Consider the following 8,408-nt stretch of genomic DNA (forward strand, 5'->3'; position numbering starts at 1 on the left):
TCTCCATGCTTAGGAAGCATGTTCATAATCTTTCACATGTGATAAGCTATGATGAAGTCCAGTTACAAGATGGACTTAGTTATAAGCAGTAGCCTGTAGCCATATTGGATCGACAAGTAAAACGGCTTTGCTTCAGGGATATTACTACGATGAAAGTATTATAGCAAAGCCATTTGATTAAAGAAGCCACATGGGAACTTGTGAAGGAAATGAGAGAAATATCCCCATTTTTTTTAGGTTTACTATGTGTTTTAAATTATGGTGTGTAATTAAATTCGAGGATAAATTTTGTATAAAGAAGGGAGAATGTAAAACCCCAATTTTTTTTATGAAAATTAAGTTACATGAGAAATGATGAACTCTATGGCTGAGGTTTTGATTCCTATCTGATGTGATAATGGATGATTCTTATGTGTGGATTGAGTTTGATAATGATTTGAGGTTGTGAGAGAAGTTTAGAACTAGTTTTGGCTCGGTAAAGAAGTTTTTTTTATGAATCTAGATCTGAAAAGTTGAGCATGCTGGTTGAGGATTGAATATAAGCTCTTTATAATTGATCTTAGAAGGAAAAATGGGAGAAATGCAAGCATGTTGGTCCAGGATTGACTATAGGGCTTCCATAGTCGATCTTGAGAAAAAAAGTTGAGTGGAATTGGACATTTTGGTCCAAGATCGACAATAAGTTCTTTATAGTCGATTTTGGGAAGGGAAATGGGAAAACTCTGTCAGTCAAGGTTGACTACAAGCGTCCCATAGTCGACCTTAGCCTACCAAATTAGTCAAGTTCGGCCTTAAAAGCCCCAAAATCAAACCTTTCTCATTTTTTTTCTTTTTCCTTCATTCTTTCACCGTTTTCTCTCAAATTTTATCCACTTCAAACCCACTCAAGTCCAACAATCAATCTTAGATTCTAAGTGTTTGAGGTAAGTGATTTCACTTCCAAAAGTTAGGTTATGTGATTTTCATTTTTCTCTCTCTCAAACCAAAAAACCCTAACTTTTGAATTGATTTTTGAAGTACTTGGAGTTATTTGGAGTAAACGTGGAGCTTGGGAAATGCTTCTAGAGGTAGGATTAAATGTTGTACCAATTGATTTCCAATTTAATTGGTGAATAACTTATATCTTGCATTAGTTCAACTTGGTGGAATTGGCCTCCTTGAGTTAACTAGAGATTTGGGGTAAACAATAGCACAATCCAACTTCTAAGGCATGGGTTTTGCTCATTGTTGAAGGATTTGAACTTATGTGATGGATTGCTAAAGATTTGATTATCTTTAGAAAAGTTGGCATTTTTTGAAAGCTAGGATTTAATTGGTTTTGTAATATTTTAATGTGCTTAAGGAAAGATTGAGTCATTTAGGCACGTTTATGAGCTAAACACAATTGGAGGTTAAGGATGGAAGCTTGATTGTGGAACACCTCTAATTTATCAAGGTGAGTGGGGAATTTTGATGTATAGGTGTATGATGACTAAGGTGCATGCATGCTTCCATAATGAAATGTATAATGTATGCTATGAATGAGCTATACTTAAGTTTGGAGGTACAATTCCTAGATTAGAAAATGCTTAAGATTAATGGGGTATGCCTAGGCTAATGATGTTAACACAAATATAAGCCAAGATTATGAGAGTTATGATATTATGGTGAATGTGTATATGATGAATATGACTAGAAGTGTTATGTCTAGACTAGTGAATGTTATAGGAAATGTATGATATGCATGATATGCCTAGAAGGATATGCCTAGGCTATATATAGACTGTGATATGATGATGATATAAGTAAGTTATAATGAAATGAATGTGATCATGTGTGACAAAGAATGTCAATGATATGATGTATGTACTGCCCATGGATGATTTTCGGATGACGAACAAATGAAATGAGGTTGAGTGTGTCCATATCACTGTGACTATGTATATTTTGCCAACAAGGATGGTGGTAAGCAGGAATAGTGGTTTCGTCCTACCTGTGATTCTCGCCTATTGTGCGATGATTATATATGATGCTTACAAGGATGGTAGTAAGCAGGGATGGTGTTTCTGTCCCTCCTGTAGTGCTATGATGCCATCTATTGAGATTGTTCTGGATGATGTTTATTGATTCCGTCATTTGTTTATGCAATGGGGCATGACATGACTTCGTTGTTTGTTTGGGCGATAAGGTGTGGCATTATATTGTATATTGTCCATTGGTTGGCCACCGCACGTGACTACGTTATGTCCAGGGAAGAACTCTTTATGATATGTTATGATGTTGAAAATGTATAGAAGCATGCCATAGGATATGATATGTATACATGATATGTTATATTATGAAATAATGATCAAATGCAAAGGCTTAAGGTAAGAGCTGTCTTGTATGATAATGTGAGGTAATAGAATGAAATTTTTGGAGTATAAGGACTTATGCTTGATGTAAATGTTCACAAGGTACATATGTTAAACACGTGTGTCAACAGCCATATGGTGGGTTGGTTCACACGATTGACGAAAGTCGATAGATGACTATAATGATAACAATAATGATAAGTGAGACAGAGTTAGCCTACCTTATGCATATGATAATGAGTATGTTTGAGCACATCATAGTGCGACTGACCAAACGGTGATAGTATAGTTATGACAAGTGATGTTTGACCTGTCCCCCTATGTATATGATGAGTTTACTACTGTGTACATATGTTTAGAGATATGTGTAGCAATTATCCTTACACATTTACAATTGATTTATTCTCCTGTTCATTGAGTACTAGTGTGACTAACCTTTTTTGATTGTATTGTGTTGATAAAAGACACCAAGGATTAGGCGGTTAGCATTGTCAACATGCGACATGTAATTTTGGCAAGTGGTATGTTATCTACTAGTGATGTATCTCCGCTGAGTGATACGCGAGTCTTACACTTCTGCAATGCATAAAATGGTTATGTTTTAGATTGGATTATGTGGGTACTGCATCACCTTGTATGATGTCATGTAATGAGATGTTTAATAACTTGATAAGTTAGCCAATGTAAGACTATAGACATGTCATGCTTAAGACTTCAATGTTATTATGAGCCGAGGGGCTAATGTTGAATATTAAAGATTTAAGGTTAGTTAAATGATGTTGGCCATGAGGCCTTATGATTATGACATATGTTAAACAGGACTTACTTTTAAAAGCTTCCTCGAGTCTCGCGGGCTTGCTTGCTAGGCTTGTGCGTACTAGTCACGGACCTTCAGATTTGGGTCATGATAATTTTTTTTATTTCTTTGTGTGTATGATAATTTTGACCATTTGAAGAACCTTGATTTGCAATTTAGAACTAGCTTGAATAGTTCAAGATGGTTAATAATGAGCTTAATAAGTCTTAATTATTTTATTTGGTACTTTTAAAGCAAAATGAGCTTGCATGAGAAAAATACTTGTCATCTTTGAGCTTATAATGATTCATGAACAAGTTTGTTGCATGATAAAAATACTTATTGACTTGTTCTTATTGGATGTACATGTTTGCTTGCTAGATTGAATTGTCATTGAGTTCATGTTTTGGCATTAAGTATGCCCAACTCAAATTGTGCATGTTTCATGTGCAAATTTTTGAAAAGAGAACCTATATTCTTCTTGGAAAACCTTTTTGATTTCATTGAATTGTTTATAAATGCTTTAATTTCTTGAATCTACCATTTGTCATGTGCTTACATTAAAAAATCATATCTTGAGAATTGGAATGCTCAAATGCTTAGTCTAGAATCAATTCTTGAAATATGCTTTATGATTGTGCTTAAATGAGTGTTTCAAAATTGAATTCTTGATTATGCATATGAATTTGAGAAGGATTAACTTATTGAACTTCGTGAAAAATATATTCTGTTCATCTATTATTTTTGGTCAAGTCACATGCTTATATGACATTTAATTTTGCTTGACCTTAATTATTGAAGTCTATAAATTGACTTCAGTAATAGAATTATTTCTAGTGCTTAATTTCATAACTCAAGTCAAGTTTTTGATCATGAATTATATTTTGATGACATGAAAAATATTTTGAATTGCATTTACATGTTGACTATTTCTTCCATGAGCGTCAATGTTTACTTGATTTAAAAGACTTTATTTGCAACCAACTTTGACTTCTAGGTTTTCAATTAAATACTCATTTCTTGAATCTTGACAATTAATATTCATTAATGATTGGATGTCCACTTTTAGCATATTCATGAGTTGAGTGCTTAATTGTTAATTAATATTACTCATGAATCATAAATTATTGATGAATAGTATATACCTTGAACTTTAATGGTTGCATACTTTAATGGGCATATGTTTATATATTTTTGGAAGAGTAAATCATGCTTGCATTTCATGAAACAAATTGGAATCATGACTAGTGAAGATAGCTAATTTTCTTTTTTGTAATCATGCTTGTGCTTGCTTGATCATAATACTTTCTTGCATGATTGCAAAAAGCGCTAAATGTTTTTGGTAATGCTTCGTTAATAATGATACTTTCTCGATGTGAAAATTCTCCTTGATTTGCTACTGTCATTCATGACTTGGAGAATATTTCTTAAAATGCTTGCTTGATAATGATTTGGAAAAATGTTTGCTAAGAGTGTTAAATGATCATATTCTCTTTATATGTGATGATATGTTCTTATTGTAGAAATTCTCTTTCAATTACCATTCTTATATGAATTGGAGAATTCTTTTGAAATGAATGATTGATATTACTTGGCAATGCTTGCTTGATGATCATAATTGTAACGACCCCCTTTTTGGTCGCTACCGGCGTCTGAGACTTCTGAGGAATTTTCGCTAAATCCCAGAAAAGCCTCATTCAAGACTTTCGCTAGATTCATTAAATACATATAATCAGGAGTGTAAGCAATTATTAATAATTAAATTACTATCTACTCCATTCAAAATAATAACAATTCACGTTTATAAGTTAGCAACATTTTTCAACATCTAGCAAATTTCGTTCTGACACAACTCTAAACAGCGGGGTTAGGAAATGCCTTTACCTACTCTGCGGTGGTTCGTATGCATCAATGGTTACACGTTAGACTGATCTCTATCTGTAAAAAGGGAAACTAAGAGGGGTGTGAGTCTCATAGACTCAGTGATCATCATCGACCTCGTGAACAGGCGAAGAGGGGAAACAAACATAAAGGTGGAATGTTTATAAACTCAGGAGTAAGCGTAGAAAATACATTCCATAAAACTGAGAGATTTGATTTTTATACCTTGCAATTCTCAAAAATAATAATTTCCAAATAAACATGTATGAAAACAGTTGTATTTAGGATGCTAGAAAATCTTTAAACCCCAACATCCAATCAACATTAAATTCAATGACAAGTGAAAAATGAAAATTCTTAAATATAAAAAGGTGAATTAATTGATCACCAATGAATAGGTAAATTTCACTTGCCATTAAATAAAAATTTTCAAGTATTAATGCCATGCATAGTGAAATAAAAATCTACAAGAGAGCATCATCCTCGAGTAGGTTTAATATAGCCCTTAGGCTTACTCTCTCAGACATCATCACCTATTCGTGGGAACTACCCACGCCGCCATATATAAATCAGGGCTTCAGGTCCCCCTTTACCTACTGATGGGATCTGCCCATGCCACCTAATATAAATCAGGGCTTCAGGTCCCTCTTTTATCTACTTGTGGGAACTGCTCACACCACCCAATATAAATCGGGGCTTCAGGTCCCCCTTTACCTACTCGTGGGATCTGCCCATGCCACCCAATATAAATCGAGGCTTTAGGTCCCCCTTTTACCTACTTGTGGGAACTGCCCACGCCACTCAATATAAATCAGGATTTCATGTCCCCTTTTTTCCTACTCGTGGGAACTACCCATGCCACCCAATATAAATCGAGGCTTCAGGTCCCCTTTTATAATCAAATATCAATAATCAATAATTTTTATTTTGTGCACAAAGACCACACTTGACTTGATGTAGTAACAGGTCTTACCCAGAGTATCTCAATCACGTTAAAATAAAATCATTGCAATTTAATACATTTGCATAACATGACAGATTAAAAGCTGTATAATCATAAAATGAATGTTTTGCATAATTTATTTCAAAGCATGGCATATTTACCAAATCAACATGCTAAGTGAAAAAAATAATTTATCATAGAGTTTTATGAATCAATACAAAGGCCATTAGCTTAAACATCACGCAAACTTGCAAGGTATGATTTTGAAGTGAAAGCCAATCAGAGGTTTGTTTCCCCGTATTTAAAAAAAACATGTAAATATATATATATTTTTATATATTATAAAAAAAGCAAATTTAAAATCCTTATCACAAACACAAATAACCTAAGGCTTTCTACCAACTCATGTAGTCCACAATTTCGTCAACTATCAATAAATAATATATTATAGGGACATAGTTTTGAAATTTAGCACTCACTCACCTCGCAATAGCGGGACGCTACTTCGCTATTGGTTCGTGCGTGAATCTAGCTATTCTTTTTTTGTCTATTTCTTCCCTCTCTTTCTTCTCCTCTATCGCTGCTTTTTCTCTCCTTATTCTGTTTTTTCTTTTTTCTTTTTTCCCTCTTTTTCTTTTCCTCCGTCTCTGCTCCTTATTTCCTTCTTCTTGTTTTTCTTTTTCTTCTTTCTTCCCTCTCTTTCTTCTCTTCGTCGCCATGCTCCCTCTCTCTTTCTTCTTCTCTTTCTCTTTCTTTTCTTCTCCCCTAGATACCACTCCCCCTCTCTCATTTTCTTTCCTCGCTCCTCTCTTTCCCTCGGGTCCCCCACTCTCTTCCTTCTCTTTCCTCTTCTTTTTCTTCCTCGTCTTTTTTCCTTTTTTGGCAGCTTGACTTTTCTTCTTCTCTCTCCTTTCTTCCTTCTCTTTTTGGAGGGCCCCTTTTTTTCTTTTTTTTTTCTTCTTCCTTTTCTCTTCTCTTTTGTCTTTTTCCTTTCCTTTTTCTCTTCACATGCTGGCCCCAACTTACTTTTATTTTTTTTTTGAGTGGGGCGTTACAATAATAATAAATGCTTGATGAAAATTAGAAACGTTTATTGATGTTTGAAAATGATTAGGAATGACACATGTTGACTAATGATGCCTTTGACATGGTTAAGAACTACTTTGTAATTGTCTCCTAATAATTTGTGTTGATCTTATGATTTCTTAAAGGGAAGTTTACTTTTGACATTCATATAGACATGTCTCTTCGAATCAAGGTTAGTATCATTAGCACTTGGTATCTTCAACAAGTTATGGTGAAAATCCAACAATCAGTGTTTTTCATTATTGGTAATATCTTTCTAACACCAACTTGATTTTGTGCTTCAATACTTCTCATTTATGCTTGAATGTTGAGATCCACAATTGATATAAAGTTTATTCCAACCATTAGTAGCAAGCTTTAGGTATTTTCAATTGACATCTAATTTTAAATTTACATCAAGCTTTATATTTTCTCTTCTCATTTAAGCTTTAAAGTTGATCATATCCTTCTTAAATGTGTTTAAGCTTTGAAGTTGATATGCTTAGAATACTTAATGATAGAGGGAGCTTTTACTAATGCTTTACCAATTGATAAAATGAGTTTTAAATGAGTGTATCCCTTACAATTGATTTTGTGCTTATTTGCTTTTACAAGGGGAAGCTTTTATTTGTATTTGTCAATTGTTTGGTGGGATAGTGATTGATGTGCTTATTGAATATCTTTTTCTAGCAAATGGTATATTCTGTCACGACCCGGAACCTCCCTCAGACCCATGATAACCACCACGACGTCCCGATTGACACTCATTACCCTGAATGCCAATTAGAACCCCGCAAGGCTTACATATCAGTTTCTTGCCTTTTCTGTGAGAAATCGTTTTTAAACATTCCATTTTAAACAATTTTCAGTAGTTTTCGGCTCAAGTAAATCAAAAGACAAAAATATTTTAAAAGGATTTATAGACAAATATTACTATTCAAAATATTGATTAAAATATAAGGATTTTATATAAAACAATATTTATAGAAATACGTGTAAGAAATCTTTTATAACTTGGAAGTAAAATAAATTCATACATACAATAATTTACAAAGTTATAATGTACAATAATAATTACAATGACAAGTGGCCCAAAATACACCAAGTATTGGTGATAGTAACCTATTGTTTGTGAGATAGAGATGTCAACTGGAATCCTCGACAAAATAAGGTATCTACAAGCTACCACAGACCTAAAATGTTTGGAAAAGAGGTGGGTGAGATTTTGCAATCCCAATGAGTAAACAGACATTATCATAAATATCTAAACGCGAGAAACATGGAGGCAAGTTCAAACAACAAATCAGAAACCATTTCATAATGTTTCCAATTTATTTCTTAAACCATAAAATATTTGTAATTTACCAAAATAGTTGTTAAGGCTTATGTC

This window comes from Theobroma cacao, chromosome 2 (assembly GCF_000208745.1).
Source record: "Theobroma cacao cultivar B97-61/B2 chromosome 2, Criollo_cocoa_genome_V2, whole genome shotgun sequence".
NCBI classification, from domain to species: domain Eukaryota; kingdom Viridiplantae; phylum Streptophyta; class Magnoliopsida; order Malvales; family Malvaceae; genus Theobroma; species Theobroma cacao.